Source organism: Opisthorchis viverrini, assembly GCF_000715545.1.
Source record: "Opisthorchis viverrini unplaced genomic scaffold opera_v5_104, whole genome shotgun sequence".
Lineage (NCBI taxonomy): Eukaryota > Metazoa > Platyhelminthes > Trematoda > Opisthorchiida > Opisthorchiidae > Opisthorchis > Opisthorchis viverrini.
The window spans coordinates 1,434,341-1,454,531 of record NW_008751762.1 but is presented as its reverse complement, the minus strand read 5'-3'; positions in this window follow the sequence as shown (position 1 = coordinate 1,454,531).

Sequence of the window (20,191 nt, the reverse complement as noted above, 5' to 3'; positions counted from 1 at the left end):
TCGACCCCAGTAGTTTTCTCCTCTCTTTTTGGAGATGACTGTGATTCGGCAATCAAAAACGTGGTTTTTAGGGAATTGATTGGGATTGTCTAACTTAATCACAACATTCCTGAACAGACCAGCTATCACATTGATGCAAACGCGACGGAAAGAAGTCAACCGCTGAACACAAGTGATGCAACTTAATTTATTGCTGTAAATTTGGAAAACGCATATGAAAACAAATTTAGAAACTCTCGGTGGAAAAATTACCCAACTTGCCGACTATGTGAAGGGCCACTTGAAGAAAAGCTTTTTAGTCTAGTTACTAACCCATCCTACTGCAATGTAACCGAAATTGCTTTGGATAAACGAATATCCACAAACGGTATGCTGGTATGTTGTTCCGTTTTCAAGGTCACTGTGCTGTCACGAACTTATCACCGAAAAAAGCTTAATTTTTCAAATTAATTCTTACCAGGTTTTTTCTTGAGTTAGTGGGTGGCTTATATCTAAAAACATGCAGTGTGGGGCCTGGCCAAATAATAAAAAGTTGGCGACGTTCATGGATAGCTAAAATTAGCAAAACATAGTAGGTGCGTCTTGAGTACTTTTGGTTGCAAGTATTACGAGTAGCATTAAATTTTATGACACTCCGAATAAAGGCTTCATGTTCTACTTCATGCAGATGAAATCATGCTGTGTTACGGCGACTCATTCTGCGAGAGTCACGAGGTCTTGTTCCCCGTTTGGTCGTGAGAAGAAATTTCGTAGTCTCTGAATACCTCAAACATAAGATAAACTAAGAATGGGGTTTACTCCAAATATAATACAAGTGTATACATGCTGATAATACATATATTATCTATAGTACAGCACAATAACTTTTTTAAAGGTTCCTCATATTACTATGACCTCTCGATTGTGTAGTGTTTGATTGTATTTGATATAATCAGATAGATACTTTATAAAGAGTGTAACCCGACAATTTGACATCGTCGATGCGCAAATGTCAATTCATTCAAAATACTGGAAACCATATAAAACCATAGAATATACATAACCTCCCACCTGACTTTTAAATCATTGTGGTTTTTCTTTTTATTCATTCAGAAATCTCTAGATGGCCATGATTGTTCCTATGTTACTCCAGTACCTAGGTGGGCGTACCAACTTGAGCCGAGAATAGGGAAGCATTCACTTTCACAAATTAGTCCTTAGGTGAGTGACAGGCAAGGGCTGACCAATTGTCACTTGCAAAAAGTTAACAGTAAAATGAATTTTAAATGGGATGAGGTATGAATTCTGTAAAAGTTGTTTGTCTTTAGCAGTGTTTTATTTCCATTGCGCGACTCAAAATATAACGAAGTTGATAGCAGCCTGAGGTCATCGATTGCAAGTATTTGTTAGGTTTCCTCTTGTTTTCCTCCTGAGTTGATGCGGCCACCTATTTTCCTAGCTAGTCACTCTCGGCGGGATGGTGATTATAGGGTTTGGGCGCAGCCCATTTGGTCTGTATTCCCCAACTCTTCGTCTCGTGTGGTTGCTACTAGACTGCTGTGCCGCTGTAACGCGTCATCCAGCGCATTGGGTAAAATCCACCTTGTGTCATAAGCTACCTCATCTCCGACAATACAGAGTGGATATAACTCATTGTTTCAGGCGTGAAATAGCTGGTCTAATGGTCTGCACTTGCAATTCAACCCTGGTTCTTGGTTGCTCCTGCCTGGACCAGATCGACCTGGGAGTATCTCAGCCATCGTGTTTCCTCTGAGTGGCTAGACAGCTATGAACCGAAGGGATGTTACAACTAGACAGTTTTTGTTGGTTATTTGCATCCGCAAGCTATTTTCATAGGGTTACCTATAAAGAATTAATTCATTTGCGAAACAGATAACATAACACATAAGATAACAACGGAAATAACCATTCTTATTTACGATTCATTAGGTATCTGGACATCACCATTCTTGTCTGAGCTTATAAGCTTTCAGATTGCATCATAAATGCATTATAGATGTCAAAGAAAACCGTACATATTCTAGACCAAAGTGTCGGCTTAGCCAATTTGAGACCAGCAATAAAATCGGTCGGTGTATGATCGTGAATCATCAGTGTTTATGACACCCGCCGAACGGTTGACCGATAACGCTAGGATAATGACAAGGAACGTGTCCATCCTGGTGCTTCCTTTGAAAGCGCAAATTAACCGTCTGAGAAAAACACAAGATATTTTCTCTTTGATTTGTTTGGTTTGCCTCCTCAGACTGGTCGGCAAGCTGTCACCACTGTCACCTCAACAGTACTTAATTTGACAGCCTCCGTAGAATGTGGATTAACTCTGCGTAAATAGACAAGCAAAACATAAATAATTAATTATAAAATAATTTTTCCTGCTTGAATCTAGTTTCTGAGAGTGATTAACCTCTTCAATGCGAGTGCCTTTAGTGGGAATTAGTACACACACTTCTTGTATTTGCATCGAAAACTACAACTTACAGGAAGCTTGAATCTAGTTTCTGAGAGTGATTAGCCTCTTCAATGAGAGTGCCTTTAGTAAGAATGTGTACAATCAAGTTCACACTTTTTGTATTTGCATCGAAAACTACAACATACAGGAAAAAAGCGTGGCTAGGTATAGGTAACATGTCAAGTGTTGAACCAACAGATCTTCCTTCAACGACTAACTTACTTGGTGTGCTCCTCAGGAGTTTTGTCTGTAAGTCTCTCAGTGCCTCCCATTTGTAATCGTTCCACTGTTATATCACTAGCGGTCGCCTGTCTACTGATGCTGACTGTGAAGTTTTGAAAACTTTGAACAAAAGTAATAGTTGGCCCACGAAGGAGAATCTACTCAGTGTAGTATCTTAGGCAATACTAAAGGGCGTTGTGACCCACAATGATGCCACTGCCTCTTTGGTCCGTTTGCAGTGCGTCTGTCAAAAAACACACGCATATGAACAAAGGTTTTTCCATTTGTATCTCTCATTCCATGAAGACGTCCTGTACGGTTCTTTTTTCAATGATAGATGTTTGTGTTCAGTCAGCAAAACTATAAAGTAAATCTTCAAAAATCTTGATCTTGCAGTCCGAATTCCAGGCAGTGCGCATTGTATTCTCGTTGTGGTATTGCTGTATGTGTTGAAAAATATTTTTTGCTCAGGGTTTATTAAAATGATGGGCCAACATTCATTTTCTGACTTGTCCGTCACACTGAACCACGCCGGTGGACTCTTGCTTACACATAGAGTTTTCGCTTAGTGGCATACGCAAGCAGTCAAAATTCTCCCTGAGGGAGCCATACCGAAAGCCGAAAAAGAGGGGCAGTCCTACGGTTACCATGCCAATCTCGCTGCCTGTAGTCGTCAAAGATGAGTCGAGATGACGCAACAGTCGGGGCTATCAGCAAAATAATTTTCCCAAATATGGTGTGATTCATTCGGCGCCTTCAATCTGACTGGAAATTTTTTTCTGTGTAGTATTCTTTATCCTCACACTTAGTTGCTAAAGATGCCAAAAGAGCTAAACACTCATTAGCTGATCAATGCGTTCTTAAATTCATCGATATTTCTCAAGCAACGTTCACTCTTGAACACAAAATTGGACTGGCGACAAAGAAATAATTCATGATGAATGTCTCAGTGTTGAGCATATCAAGCCACCTAAGGCTGATCACAACGTTTACCTGAAAGCGAGCTATTGAAAAAAGTAGTAATCTTATCGCCGCAAATCAATAATCCCACTACAGTACTCAGTTTTTGTTGCTTGTGCATCTGATGTGCTCAAAATTATTTGGGGCGCTCTCTTCATGTTGCGCGTCTTTGTTTATTCTCAGTATGACTGAATTGGTGGAAGTGACAACACATAGTTATGCATATTGGAACGTTTTGTAAGCGGCAAAAATAAAACATAACCATCTAGGCATCGTTATTTTAAGTTTACTGCTGTAGTTCTTTGTAGCAGGTGTGCATCTGGATAGTGTACCCTAATCACAAAGTCGGGTGCTCAGAAAATAAACAATTAGCTTTTATTCGGTTCAGGTTTAAGAATGCGGCTTTAATGACCTGGTTAGCAACTGAAGACCACGTAGTTGTTTCCCACGTTCGATTGTCAGCAAACCAATGAATTACAGGTGTGCTCTCACAATTGCTCACGGGATACCACTGTGAAAACTTGGGCTCACAGGTAGGCTGGTAACATCTGTAACCCCCCTAAAAGGTCAATTCCGGGGAATTGGGAAAAAAACGATGTGATGTCCTCGTGAGGAGATGCTTGCTCAACCAGACTGGAGGTAAATCTCCAGGTGTGCTTTAATCCAAGCTGATAATTAAGTCTTTGAAAATAATCGTTGATTTTGGTTACCGTATTCGGAATTGCTTGACATGCACAAGGGCCAGTGAAATAGGATGCGTTGAAATGGATACACTAAGCGTCCTCCACGACATTCGAATAGGCTTCAGAACATTAACGTTCTTTTACTATCTGTTCGTTACGCAGAATAAGGTCATAAATCACAGCATGATCAGGGGCGTTTCATGAAAAGGATCGGATAAATGATGGTCTATTTACAAACGTATGACTTCGACTCATCAATAGGTTTTCTCACACAATATTATGAACTACACTAACACTCCTAGCACTCCAAAAATTCATCTTGCCATTCAGTGGTTTTTACGTATTCTATTTAGACTTTTTCTAAATCAATAAAGCAGACACCCTTTGAGAACAACGTTTGTTATTTTTTCAGCTGAGTTCATTCCCAAAAGCCAAGCCGACTTGGCAGAGCAATATAGGGGACGATAAAAACCTTCATTATTCCAGGCTGGCTATTGCCGAGTAGAACGTCGAGAAAACGGACGAAATGCCGTGCTGGTCGAATAGGTTTGACCGTAAATATGCGCGGTGGTCGTTAGCATCAAAATTATTTGAACCAGTTATTGCAAAGTTGTGAAGTATATGGTGGCTGATCCAAACTTTACTTCCAAAATCGATACGAAACTGGCATCCATATCTTTACCCGACTACCTATCAGTCTAAGCAGTAAATTGGCTTTACATTCGACTTTTATAGTTTGTACAGCTTTGAAGATTGATAGCAGTCCCAAAGGCTTCAATTAGGTCTGGTCGCAACATGTAGAAGGACTTTCGTCTTATGGACAGCTGGTGGACCCAACGGATGTAGACGTTTTTTTCACCGCATGTGTGAACAGGCAAACAAGATCTGTCGATCGATTGAAGTAGGAAAGTGCACGCTACAATAAGGCCTGCCAAAAGCCCAAGGAATTGGTAAAGCTGCCTGGTGTTTCACAATCGCAGGTGCACATGTGAAGTTAACTTCTAACACCACTTTTTCATACCCATTTTCCCACATTTGGAATCAGTGAGTAGGTAAAATAGAGAACACCGTACACATCCGATAACGAACAAGTGAATGATTTTTGCTATTCCCCTTGACTTGGTAGGCAAGTGCCATAATACATGCGATGCTCAATTGCAAAAGCGTGATGTACAGAAGCATCTGCAGTCGTGTACTTTTCTGCCGGGCCGGATTTCGTGGGTCCGCTTTCAGTTTCCAGAGTTTTTTTAACTTCTACTACAAGTACTTAGCTTTCTACGCACAACGAGTTGAATTCACCTTCTATTCTTTATCAGGTTTTACATCTCACGTATTTTGAACCTGGAAAGCTGGATTTCATTTGGGATAGTTTGGTGAAGATTTTACTGGGTGCTTTCATTCAGTTGCAATCGAAAAAACTTCAAAATTACGATGCATGTGGACGGGGTGTAATTGGACCAGAGTGAATCCACAGTCGGGAAAGATTAGAGTTTGAATGATCAATCTGGTTTGCTATTTTAGTTAGTGGCCTATTTCCGCTGTAAATTGCGTGGGAAATTCGGCACAGAATTGCAAGCCAGATGGTCTCTCGAGCAGTTTTTTACGCTCACCAATTAGGCCGCCAATTAGGCCAAAAGTTGGTGTATGGTTGAACATTTGGGATATGCCAACATTTTCCACTGCAATTTACCTAAAAATTATTGCGACATGTTTTTGTCTTCCAAAGTTTCGTTGGTAATGCATAGGTTAATTCGACCTTTGTGTGGTATATGAAAGTTGAGATAATTTAGTCTGCATACACAATACTGCCATCAGGACGGTTATATTAGTCCTTGGTCCAGTTATTCTGGTTAGTAAATCCTAAAGCGGAGAAGTGTCCTGCCTGAGTTTAACTCTCTCAGCGCATATTCTTGATCGTATCTAGCTTTGAGTCCAGGCGAGCTTGTTACCACTACTACACCCCCACGGGCAGCGCAAACCGGAGTTATTCCTTCGAAACACTTTTAGAGACGATAGTACTGTCAGAAACTGCCAGCAAACTGTTGCGGCAAAACGGGATAGCACGCGCAGACGCGAAAACGGGGGAAAATAGTCAGAAATATTAGCATATTCCAACTTTTGCATCAGTGTTTGAAATTACAAACGATCAATGTGGTTATCTTTCTTTATAGACGACTTTTTAAGGAGGGGAAATGATTTTAGTAACTTTTTCTCGTTTCCACACTTCTGCGGATTCGCCACAATAAAATTAGTTTCAGAACCTCGAACAGTGTCGTAAGCCTTACTAGTTTATAGGTGTTTGAATTTGTCATACACATTGCTTTTGAATAACAGACCATCAAGAGAATGATCCTGAGCAAAGGGGCATTTTGGTCAGCCATACGGCTATTCTTCTTAGCGGCCTAATTACAGGAAGCATGAGTATAAAAAATCCCGAGGGAGGGCTCACCTCTGACTTATCAAGGATATCGTGACGAAGAAAATCGGAAAAATGATAGGTTAGTGCTAGACAAAAACGGGAACGCTATGTGAGATATCCACAATAGTAAATATCATTCAAAATGCCGCACGAAATTCACCCCTGAAGTTTCTGAAAGAATTCGATTCACGAGATGCCGGACAGTTTGTTGATACAATCACAGGGGACATTCACAAAGAACGGGAAAGATTTATAGCGTGGTTCAGTAAGCAAATACGCAGAAATAAGAATGGATGATAAAGTGAGCAAATGGTGTGTAGACTCTACCTCAACCGAGATTTACCGGGTATTCATCGTTTCAGGGTTTCCAGTGGCATTTTTCGGCAATATCTTCAAGTGTTATCCGGCCACGTGGAGCGAAGTGGTAGGAAGCTCTCTGTTTACCTGAATGTAACTAAACTGACATTTGAGCATTTTGATCCCTGCTGGTAAAAAAGTGCACTTCCAGGGTATGAATACCGGTGATCGGCAGCATCAAGGCAGTCCGGATTATTTTTATCTGGGTAAAGCTTCCTGGAAAAAAGCATGCAGATTGATTGCGGAAGAGCCGAGTGTCATTGGTTTGACAACAAGGGAGTAAATATAAAATGTGAGAGGACTCCTTCTACTCGTGAACGGCTAAAAATTACTCCGTTATTTTCTTTAATTCGTCAATATCAATAAGTTGTAGGGTTTTCGCAAAAACGCAAACCGATAAATTTCGTTTTGACGCAGTTTGTTTAGCAATGCGAATTGACAGTTTTTGATGAAGTGCGGTTGTGCATGTAGGTTGACTGGTTTCAAAGTTGACCAGTGCGAATCCTAATCTGTTATCTGACAGAAAAACACTGAGGCGCTGGCAAAATGAGCGCCTGGCTTCACCCACATGCATTCTTTACGGGAGTTCACCCAGGCACAATTTGGTTACTAATCAGGTAAGAATGGTCGAGTAAACATCTGTCGTTGAGACCGTAGCAGTAGTTGGTGCTTAGCCAGAGAGGAACATTGGGTTGATTGCACATCAGTGGTGAGTACAACTCACTGGAAAAATGATCGCAATTTGCGATGCGATTCCCATCAAGCAAGCGTATTAGCCGGATCATTCAATGGGCGTAAATTCTCCGGCATTCTGTTCATTGATATATCCAAATTTTGATTTATTGCATGACCATTTGTAGCTCGTAGAATTCGACACAAACGAAAGTTTATTTATTTTGAAATTTAAATGATAGTATTAGAGCAGACCAGATTAGAACGACTCCATGTTGTTGCTTAACCTGTTTTATTTAAACGTATTCGGTGGAAAAAGTATTGCCTAAATATTTTTTGACGTTAGGCCTTGGAATAAAGAACCTTCCAGATTTTGGAATTATGCGACTTTGATACAGCTGTGAAAAGTGTAATTTTTTAAACAACCTAATCGGGTACGACTCGATTAAGCAGTTTGTAGGCAGAGGAGAATAAGACTGATGCTAATTCAGTATCAGCCAGCTTTTTGATCCCACAGGTTCTTGCCTAAATCACAAACGCAAATTTAAGATTTTTTCGTGATTCATATAGCGATCATTCGGCAAACCCAGGTCATGGTCTGGTAGTGGGTGGCAAACTAAACTAATCTATTTATGCGATCAGCTTGGCATGAAACCCAGGAGGGTTTTTTAAAGAGAGGAATTCGTACGGAACCCGTTATTAAAAATCAACACGAACGGTTTGTCAGGAAATAATTACCGAAAAATTCCTCCCCAGGTAAAGAAGCCAAAAAATATTTTGTGTAAAATCAGTTACCTTTACATTTTTCTATCCTCCGTGGTATTTAACTTTAATTGAAATATGTCGACACCATTAAAGCCACAAACCGGGTGTCCCTTTCATAACGATGGACCATGTTGTGGCTGCTCCCTAAGCGTATGTTACGAAGCACGCTAAATCCTTCGGTTTATATACTGTCGTTTTAAGCAGAATAAACCCATAAAAGGACATACTGTGGCGTATTCGATTGGTAGAAAAATGATGTAACAGAGGGCCTAGAGAAGGTCGAGGTTTCTTAAAGTCGGTAGACAACTGTAAGTTAAAAATTGCGTCTCGTTATTTTCAAAGCATCTTGTAATATGGTAACTGTGTGCATTTTGTTCCTGTGATGGCTGGAGATGATGAAAGGCAAAAATGCACATCGCCACAGTAGCCAAGCGCTTCTGCATAACCACAGGATGGTGGTGATGTGTAATGGTCCATCATTTCAGTGAATTATTCTTTGGTGGGCCTACAGTAATATGCTATTGGCACATATTTTGAGCGAAAAAACCTCCAAAGAAGAATGCTTCGGCCGTCTGATGTGTTGTATCAGTTTAAATTAGGATAAATTAAAGGAAAAATTCATAAACATCAGGACGATCGATTGGAAAAGGTTTTCTGGAGATAAAATTAATCAAAGAATGCAACTCAGTTTAAGGTACTGTCCTTCACGGCAGAAAAGGATACTTTCCTACTAGAATAATAAGACAAAAGATGCAACCGCACGAAAGACAAATGCGATTGCCGAAGTAACTCACATCTATCGCGACCGCAAACCCATTATTTTTGGAATCAAAAGTGTGATCTGTGTCAACCTGGAAGTCAAACGTTAAGCCATATTAAGGCCCATCGTAAAGACGTAATGAACACAATGTATTGGACAGCTTCTGCTTTGGGCGGGTCATTTATGAAGAGGTATTCGCCGGCACAACTATTTTACTTTAAATGCATAAACGGAGTAAAACTGTTAACACACTTGTTTTGCTGAGACATGCATTGACGACTATCTTTTACAAAAAGTAACTGTTTCCTCAAACCGTCCAAAACAGAATCAGTGTTAGTAGACTCACAGTAATTTGCTTCGTGGATTCCACCAGTTTTACTGAGGCGCAATAACACATCACATGCGGTGACCCATCAAGCAAACTTTGGGAAACCCTTTTCAACTTACCATGGAAGTTCAAGGAAGCAATTCCTCTTTGCTAAAACGTTTATAAGGGCAATTAGGATTTGAACTGCATGGTTCTTCTATCCACGGACTGAAACTTGCTATCACTGACCTGGGCGCTTAGCTAAAATCTGTTTGCTGTTACCTACCAGCTGAAGACAATAGGAAAGGACAATATCCGTTTGTACTAAAGCGTTCCAAGGGAAAGCAAGGCGATAAAGAGCAAAGCAAATACGGTTAGCTTATACGTCTTCTGGTATTGAAAACAAAAAACATGCTGCCGGTTCATTAAAGGAAGTAAATCAATCAGCTGTCACATTTACAAGAGAATGGTAAACGATTGTGTTCAAGCCCGGATTCCTTTATGTGACCATTGAATTCAGTAACGCGCATCAGTAACATGTCTAATGACTGTCAAAATGAACCTGTTGGAGGATTCTTTATCTTGAGAGAAAGGAAACTGGTCGTTAGTCGACATAGGACCGTCATCCTGATTGTACCACAAGAAAAAAGTATTTTTTTATCAGTTTGGTTTAGCAGGGTCTGTATGTGGCAAGACAAATCACAAATACACATCAACTATCTCTCAACGTCCCAACAAACGCCTTCATGATCTAATCACGTCAAATAAGTTGGCATTTATTGGCTCTTCGCAAGCTGAATTCTCCCACGACTGGCCGACGCAACTTTTGTGACACCGTTTTCCTAAAAGTTTGTTTTGTTTTCTCTTCTAGTTACGTGATCTTCTTCAATCGGAGTTAGCATAGTTTTTCTGGAAATGCATTCCTTAAAGAATATTTCTAGCCACACAATGCACGAGAATTCGCTGTCTATTACCACATTTATGAAGCCATGAAAATCCACACGGTCGACTTGTGGTTAGAAAGAAAGGAGAACAAATAGGAGCGATCTGTTTTTCAATCGATCCAATTCAGGACGATCGAACGATTGTGATTTTGGTGAGGTGTTGCGCCCTACAGATGAACTAAGACGGCGTTTTTTCAAGGCAAGCACCCGTATTAACATAGTTGCACCTATGCAAGTCACGTGAATCTCATGCGACATCTGAGTCGACGGTGGACAAGTGATTTCAGGCTGAGGCAAAGCGTTATGGGAGCACATGAATTCCGAATTTATTGTCATGATGCGGTGAAAGTTTGCTGTTTTAAAGAAGTGATGCGTGATATGTGATGCTGGAATACGTGAACATATCGCTCAAGTGGGTGGCCTACTAATGCAAATACCTAAGAACTGTTGTGCTGCTGAAACGATTGTGCGAAACCAACTTAAAGCAGCGCGGAGGCATACAAACATTTACATATGATGTCATGCGTATATTCTTGTATAAAGTGTTGCGAAATGCTAACTTGAAACGTCTCAATTCATGGCTGATCATGGGCACTCATACAACTATGGTTTAGCAAACGGTAAATGCTGCAACAACAAAGTAACTGTTACAATAAAGACCTAATAAATCTTGGCTACGAATCAAATCCAATTTCACCCGGCGATATCTATGAACTGAACAACTGAGAGTGAAAACCTTAAGATCACTGGTTGGATGGTATCAGATGCTCACGTTTACTAGTCACTTTGAGCTAGGTATTTTTCAAGCCCATTGAAATCAGTGATCAGAGGAGAGTGACTGGCTATACGCCCAAAATATGCACTACAATATCTTGTATTTCCTTCAGAACTTTTCATCCCAGAATATTTTAGCGTCTCCTCTCAGGAGAATTTTGTGCGTTCTTGGAACTTTCGCAGTTGTGGCATCCTTGTTCTAGCCAGGAGACAGATAATTGAAATGCCTAAAGCAACTCCCACCTAGGCTTTACAAATTGGAGGAAACTTTTACCACCTAGATTTTCCTCGAATAATGACTGATTTTAAGAGAGAATGGATAGGAATCATAGAGCAAACAACGTTCCTGCCTAACCGGTGGGCGTGCTCACGTTGTGACTTCGTTAACAGGTGATACTGTACCTCAAATTTTGTGTCTTGTGACAGTTAGGACCTACAGATATAAATGAGGTTTATTTGAGGGTAATTACTTCCAGAATACGCAATACACTCAGCATAAAACCTGCGAGAGGGAGTAATACTGTTGAGGGTAAAAATCAATAAGGGCGTGCCCCGGTGTCAAGCAGAATAGTTGACTGTGACAATGTTATTCACGATGGGATTAGACTATCCAGTTCATTGTCATACAGTGCACTAGTACTAAAATCGGTTTTAGTAAACAAGATTCCTAAGTCCGCCAAACGCTGTGTCCTATAAAACTGCTTTAAAAAATCAGACGGAAAAATTGCGCAGCAAGTCAGCATTAACTAGGCAATGAGATGACGTTCACATCTTAATTGAGATTTTATTATTCGGATGAAGTCAGTCCATGGGTGATTTTGTTTACAATCGTCAATAAATTGATCCAGAAAATACCTGTCAGGTTTCTAATGTTTGTCACCGTACCATACACCACCTGGGAATAACAACCCGTTGGAATTTATCCAGAGCTCAACGTTTTAATTCTGGATCCGAAAATTATGGTTTGATTGTAATAAGCAATTCAACGGGATTCGCTGACAAGTATTCAGGTTGAAATGTTGTCCCCCTAATGGATTTTTCGGGTTCAAACCGATCGGCTGTCTAAATTATTCACTTTAATAAAGTCTACTGAGGCATCCTAAACACCTGAATTGTGGTTGAAACGAGATGAAATTTTAGATAGTCACCCAGCTTAATGACAATCGCTCCGTCGAGGTAGATCCTGATGTGTCACTGAACGGATAATATTACAAAGCAAACTACTCACGATATTTCACGACCGGTTTCGCTCTTCTTGGGGTCCGTCGGGTAGACCCAATCCCTGAATTCCCATCAAACGTATGATTTACTTGCACAAAATTCGACAAATACACCATTTTATCTGAATCCTAACGGGGGCGAGATGGAAAACCGGTAGTGTGCTGTCGGATGCATTTCAGTAATCTTGCGAGCATTTTCTTTCGCGACATCTCAAATATCCTGTCAGTTGGGACACGAGGCTTCCCTTTAGTTGAAGAATAACGAGAGCTTCAGCTGGCTATCAGGTGAGTTTCACGCAAGAACTAGGTTATTTTGTAGATGAGCATAGCTGTTGAATGGTGGCATCGTTACGAAGATTTACCAGTTTAGATCCAATTATCCAAAGCGATTATCACTAATTTGTTCGGGGAACACCAAATGCTGTATGCTGATTTGATATTTTCCAACAAGAGCAAACTATGACACGAAAGATATGGTTTTTGTTTAATAGAGTCGGGTAAGCTCATTCCACAACGTACTCTAATGGAACCGTTTGGTCATGTTTTGCTCTAGGACTAGACAATAAAAGAAGTAAGCCATTAGTGAAAATCAATCTGTGCGTACCGGGAATGAACGATGTGATTGCAAATATTACCGGTCATGTTTGCATTCTCCCTCGTTAACCGGTCATTACGTGATCATTATGTATGGGTTGCGTTAACAATTCGACAGAGCTGGTAAAATAACTCAAAAAGGGCGAAACCGGTCGTGGGCTATCGATGGATTTTCAGCAATCTTATGAGTAGTACATTACAAAAACTCAGGTAGTTGTTTGAAGTGATATTCTGTGGGAAAGATTTTAATGTGCCAAGAGTAAATCAATCTAGCGGGTGTCATGCATATTTGAAGATATAATATATGGATAGTCGATGCGATATCGATCATCTGATATACAACCTGTGACAATACGAGTTCTATATTTACCCAGCCAGCCAAGGTCAGATGTATTGGGCGGACGATTGTAAAGCCTGACAATTTTTCGTTGGTCCGTCAAAAATTCCTAAAATCTCTGCGAGCAAGAACAACCTTGGAGGAAAAAAATTGCCTTGCGTTTATTTTTGCATGGTTTTTATCGATTCGTCTGTTCAGTAGTCATTTCCTGGGCCTGTTCTAAGAAAGAGAGTTGCTTCACCATTCGTGTCCTGTGTGAATGAAGCAGCTGCCAACAAATCAGGACGGCTTATCAAATCATATCATTCGGATGGAACAATAATAGAAATTAGCTGAAGTCTAGATGACTGCAGTCACGTAACTGCAAGTTAGACAAGTGTGTGCGTGATATAATCTTGGCACATACTCAGGTAATGGACGACATTACTGCGTGGGTTGAGTTTTGGCATTCGATTGAGAAATTAGATACCTGACAGAGAGGAAGAGCTGCAACGGAATTTGAACAGTCAAGGAACAGCATACGGAGAATTTCATACTACATAGAGTAAATTTGAACTTTGAAGCTTGTGTGCAATAAACCAACTGGAAATCTAGCAGAATCTGAGCTATTCAATTAACACCAGGAAGGATTTGAGTGCTGAGATGAAATGCAGTTTTTTAACTGTTATTTCTTCCTTTCCGTCGAAGTTGAGGCGTTGGTCTGTATTGGTTGGCATCATGAAATTCTGTGTAAAAAGTTGAAAGGGACTTTTAAATGAATTTGAAGCTAAGGCATTGTTTTTGACCTAAAGTGCAATCGATTTTGCATTGTAGCCAAGTATAGTTGTCAAAAAGTGAAGACCCAGCCGAAAACACATAAAATACACTCTTTTGCATCCCATTGTGTTTTCGACGGGAGGCTCACCTGGAACCCAGCTGAATGTCTTGTTTATGATGCAGTACTTACACCAAGAATTCAACTCTTCTGTTGTGCTGACAAACACCAGTAGAACAACTGCAATGACGTCATCGGTCGATAACGCTGCTACGATGATCATTGTGATCCCACAAACTGTTTTGCATGTTTTGAGAGGCAAATCGATTGTGTTCAGTGTTTGATGCTGCAAAGGAACATTCATCTTCTGAGCAAATAAAATCAAATGGTACAGTAATCAGACAAGTGTACTTTTATATTTTTGTAACACTAAATTAGATCCGTCTTTTCACTGATTTTCTCCGAATGTGGTGTAATTTTGATAACCAGCTTTTAGAAATAATGAATTACCCGCGCCCACTAAGTTGACGGATGCCATAACGCGTTGTATCAATGAGTGTTACCGGCTAAATGACCACGCATTTGCAGTCGACAGTATGAAACTGCAATGCAGACACAACGAGGGGTTCAAATCCTCTGACAACACAAAAAAATTAGAATGCTTCACTTAGAGGTTCTCATAAACATACTTTCGTTTTCTTGGGAGAAACAGGTCGTTGTGCCACAAATTTTGCAGAACTTTATAGTCTGCTTCTAACAAGGCTTTCTCTTGGAAACAAGGACTCTGTTTCACTACTTATTTCAATATCCACAGATCATTTTATTGAATTTGTTCATATTCCAATCTGTAAAGCAGCACACAGTTTCGGGTGGTGCTTGGAAACTTTCAGAGATATTAATGGCAGTGATCTGAATGAGCATTTAAACTATTGGGTACATGCAATCGTGTTAGGAAGACAATTGAGCGACCTCAAATGAGCTACCACTGTACTATAAGTAATCAGACTGGGTTGATCACACTACTAATTCCTAGAACAGAGCTTTTGGTTCATAATATAGTCTTTAGCTATTATTTTAGAAACCGCAGGCTTAAACCTCTTTGAAGAATCGCTAGGTAATCAATGCTGATGATTGCTTAGAAGGTTAAAACAGCCATACGGTAGTTTTTGGCTTTTCGTCATCGATCGGCTTTGCTTACATCAAAAATCTGGACTGAGAAACCGTAAAATCATCTCGTGCTATCTGAAAATAGAACCCAACTGGATTTTACAATAACGATAATCACTGAGACCAGAAGCCTGATGTTTTGCGTGGACATATAGGAATCGGCTTGAAAAGGTTTGCCGAAATAGAAACCGTTTGACAGTTCTGTGACTGAAATCTCGGAAACAATGGATGCGAAATAACTCAAGGAGCACATTTATCTATCTGACGTCATCTTTCTTGACTTACGTTTGAGGGCATTTTTCCACAAATGCCTGGCATTGGAAAGATGTATGTTTGGATCCTGTACAGTCTGAAAAGTGTAATTACCCGCTCGTGCGACATCGAGTATACGGAAAGAGATTACAACAGAAACGATGAAGAAAGACGCCTGTTTTCACTGTAGTGAGCAACCGTACAGAAACAGTCCAAAGTCACTTGTGGGCACCTGTATTTTGAGTTAGTTCGACCATACTCTGGACAAAACGAATTTCAAAAATAATATCGAATAACCACTGGAATGTTCGGCTACGGATACAGTTGCTTTTCAATTTGTGAGGGTGATGAAGTAAACGTTTCTATAAAAAGTAGTGCGCCAACTGCTTCCAAGCTGATAACCTCACAAAATAGTACATTTCCTACCAGCTTAAGCAGACGGAACACCACATCAGGATCTCCAGTGGGAAAAAATGCATTTAGAACTGACACGTTTTTTCCACCTGATTGTTAAATTTAAATGTAACTTTAGTAAAACGGCTTCCGAAAAAAGGAAATTACTTTTCATTTCGGGTGTAACCTAGAAGCCTGTTTGCAGGATTGTGATGTAAATGAACAGTTTTTCGTGAAAAGGCTAAAGCTTGAATTTACTAAAGCGAATAAGGCCCCTCTACTGTCCGTTTCTCCTTCATTAACGTAGATTATATACATTGTGCATACAATGATAGAATATATTTTGATTAGATTATATGACAGAATCCATATTTCAATAAAAATGCATCAAACAATGATTAATACGAAGTAAAGTTGTGGATGTGAAAATGAAATATTTAATATTTTCATTGTGTTGCACGCGGAAGGGTGTGTATCTATTGGAAACAGATTGAAAATGGCATCACATTTGAAAACAAAACTAGCTCTTATGACAATACAATTTTAAAACGTACCTATTGGAGCAAGTGGAACCTTACCAAACATTAATCTGAATGGTTTTGCTTTCGACGTTACCCGACCTAGGATTGTGTTGCCAAATGAATAAAATAACAAAATGAAGCAGAAATCACCATGCTGGAACCTTATGTATACAAAAGTGTGCCCTGTATTCCAACTAAGATGAACCATAGGGCGTCGTTTGCCTTTTAGAAAACATGCTTTTTAGTATGTTACTAGGGCGATGCATTAATCGTGCGGTGACGGTGAACAATACGACGATGCGATTCGGCTCAGGCTATGGTTGTTTGAAGTGCCGTTAAGTTTACTTTTTATTTCACGTATGATTTTGTGTTGTTTCAACAATTTTATTCTCCAAGTGTCTAAAAAAACCTATCAACATTAGCACCATACCGGTGCCTAGGTGCCATGCTACCCGAAGGAAGCACGAGGGCTGAGATACTGCCAGGTTGCCCAAGCCTAGACAGGGGGAGTCGAGAGGCAGAGGTTAGGCTCGAACCACGGACCTTTCGGTCAGTAAATTCGCGCTCTAACCACTTGAGCCATCTCGCTCAAAGTGTAGACTATTTTGAACAGCTTGTGCGTTGGCACAACTATTTTCATGAAGAAAGCAGTACCTATTTTCGTCAAATTGGTTCTCGCAATGTGAAACTGTAGAGACAGAGGTTACCAGAACTACTTCTGCATTGACATTTTGGGTATATACTTTTGGTAATGTCTTACATGATACTCTAATTGCGAAGAATCGGGAGATGTTTATTTTGAATTTCTCTACACCGCGCGGCAATCTAATTTTTTGTCTGACAACATCCTTTCCCTTAGTGAAGAGAGGATCGGTCTAATTTCATCCCCTCGGTAACCAAATATAGAACCGCTAAGCTATCTGTCAGTCTGGCAGATGTCCATATACCAGCCTGAAAAGCAAAAGCGAATCTAGCGTACAGTTTTGTTTTCCTGCAGGCACATGATCCAACTTCCTGAAAGATTTCTGTCAAAGAGCTAAACAGTTTTTGTTTTGTACATTTCAGCAATCGGATCAGGAGAAAGTGAGTTTTTTTCGATTGTGTGTATTTGTTTGGGCAGTTGCGTGCGTGAAACGTGCTTTGACCCAGATTCTGGCACCAGTTGTTCGGGTGAATTATTCTTTTCTTGCCAAACCATGGCTGTCACTATTGACTTACAAAAGGAGACGGTGCACCTTGGAGTTTGCTTATATATTCCAGTCGATCCATTAGTGAAATATCACGAATGACCTAATAAACTTGGTGGTAAATCGTAAAGGCAAACTTGGGTATCATCGGAACATCTTTTGGTATTTAGGTACGAAAATATGGTACATTATCGCCATTAGCTGAAAGTACCTTGTCAAAATTCTGACAACCATACATGAAGAAGTTTCGTTTCGATTTACCGATCAAAAAGGTAACGTTTGTACGTCGAAGTGTATCCGAAGAAAGTCTAACGATCGAGATGCTGTCAATTTCACAAGGTTACTGAAATCTCTTCAACAGCCCGCGACCGGTTTTGCCCTTCTTGTGGCTCATCAGGTAGGCGCAGTCCCCGAGTTTACGTCAACCTTGTGTGTCAACTGAATCATGAGGCGGCCTGTGTGCAGCGCATTCAGTTGTATAATATCACAAACGAGAGATTCATTTGACTTTCTTGTGAAAACCAAATCGATTTGCAAATGAGTGTATTTCTCGAGATGCTATGTTACTTGGCCTAGAGACGAGCCTTCATGACGGAGCCATGATAAACTAATTGCATAAGCCATTATTCTTACTGATTGGGAGTTGCATATGTATACACATATGTATATACTGGTTTATATAGCAGCTGCGTGGGAAAAATTTGTATCCATTTCATCCCTTTGGACAGTTCCCTTCCCGCTACAGCACAGTTATGAAGACCACTTCACACCAAACAGTGGGAGCAATGCACTTGGCTTTCTCTTTGATTGAAGCTCATCTGCAGTGCACTTATTGACCGTGCCATGGTTTCAGTCCTAAATAGTTCGTATGCAAAGCGAGCTTGTTACAGCTACTGTACCAGCGCACGGTGGACGGTCCTGAGCTATCACTTCTCAAAAGAACTCGTTCCCACTTGTCACGAGTCATCAATAGTTTAACCAAATCGAAAAGGGACCTGACAACTGTCCCGGCGATGTCACTCTGCTGGACCTCTTACGGGAATCCAGAGCAAAGATAGCACTACGGATCCAGAATCCTACTAGGCAGTTTGTAAATGATTTTTTTCGGTTGCTTAAAGAATGCATGTTTAGGTTAATATCGACTGAACGGAGCTCCTACTATCCTCAGCTTCGATTTCATGGAAACCATTTACACCTTTAAATCCATTTATCCCAGGACAGTCACCTGCAACATGGTTGGCTGCTTGCCAACTGTTTGGGAAAAAGTTTCCTGCATCACTTAAGCTCTTGAGGTAATGATGCCCAAATGAACCGTTTAGAATGGGCTGAATAGTAGGCTGGTACGTGTCCATTGATCTGTTTATAACCTCATTAGCTGTTTCTTCAGGGAACGATAGGTTCGGAAAACAAACCGCGCCTAATGAATCCACAAGGATTTCTGAATGCAGCTTCTTCCTTGTTTATGGAACAGGTTAAATACACTGCTTTGCATCCTACTGAATGCAGACGAATTAGACTGTTAAAGACATCAGGGAACAAATTAAACGTGACTAAAATATATTGGAATGTTTTTTCCGAGACATTTTTGGCACGTTACGACACATCATCTTCCAAACATTTACAAGCAAATTTCCATTCACTGACGATTCGTCAATCACATTTTTGAAGTGGTGTCATGAAACAGGTTATGGAGTCTATCATTATTGTTTCTGTGATATTTCACTTACCCCTTTAAATAGGAATAAGCTGAGCTGAGCTGCAGTGTTGCTTCTCTGCAGTGTCAATGAAATCAGTGATCGGAATTGAGGATGCATGATAGATATCGGTATAAATCCAAAAGGCAGTCCAGGATGAGATGATGTCATCCCTTGTTGAACGCTGGATGCAGGCATGTGGTCGGTCTTTTAAAAGCAGAGAGGACCGGGGCCAAACTACCTAGGTAGTTGGCGAATATACACTCATTTGCAAACTAATTTGGTTTTTCGAGAGACTCACCTGGAACCCAACTGAATCTCTCGTTTGTGATGTTCTCAGGCAACTGAATGTGCTGCACCAGGCCGCGTCATGTTTCAGTCGCTACGATATTCGAGATATCGCGATGCATGTATATCTTTGTAATGTACTACTCATAAGGTTGCTGAAAATCCGCCGACAGCCCACGACCGGTTTCGCCCTTTTTGGGGCTCATCAGGTAGGCGCAGTACCCGGGTTTCCGTCAACCTTATGCTCTACCTGCAACCAAATTTCACGAAATTCCCGAATAGACACTCATTCGCAAACTAATTTGGTTTTTTGAGGGATTCACCTGGAACCCAACTAAATCTCTCGTTTGTGATGTTCTCAGGTAGTTGTGTGAAGATGCCGTTCCACCACGTTTCACTTGACATTTCGATATGAATGTGGTGTCCTGATTGAAATTCAAGGGCAATTTAATGAGAATCCAAATCTGTTACA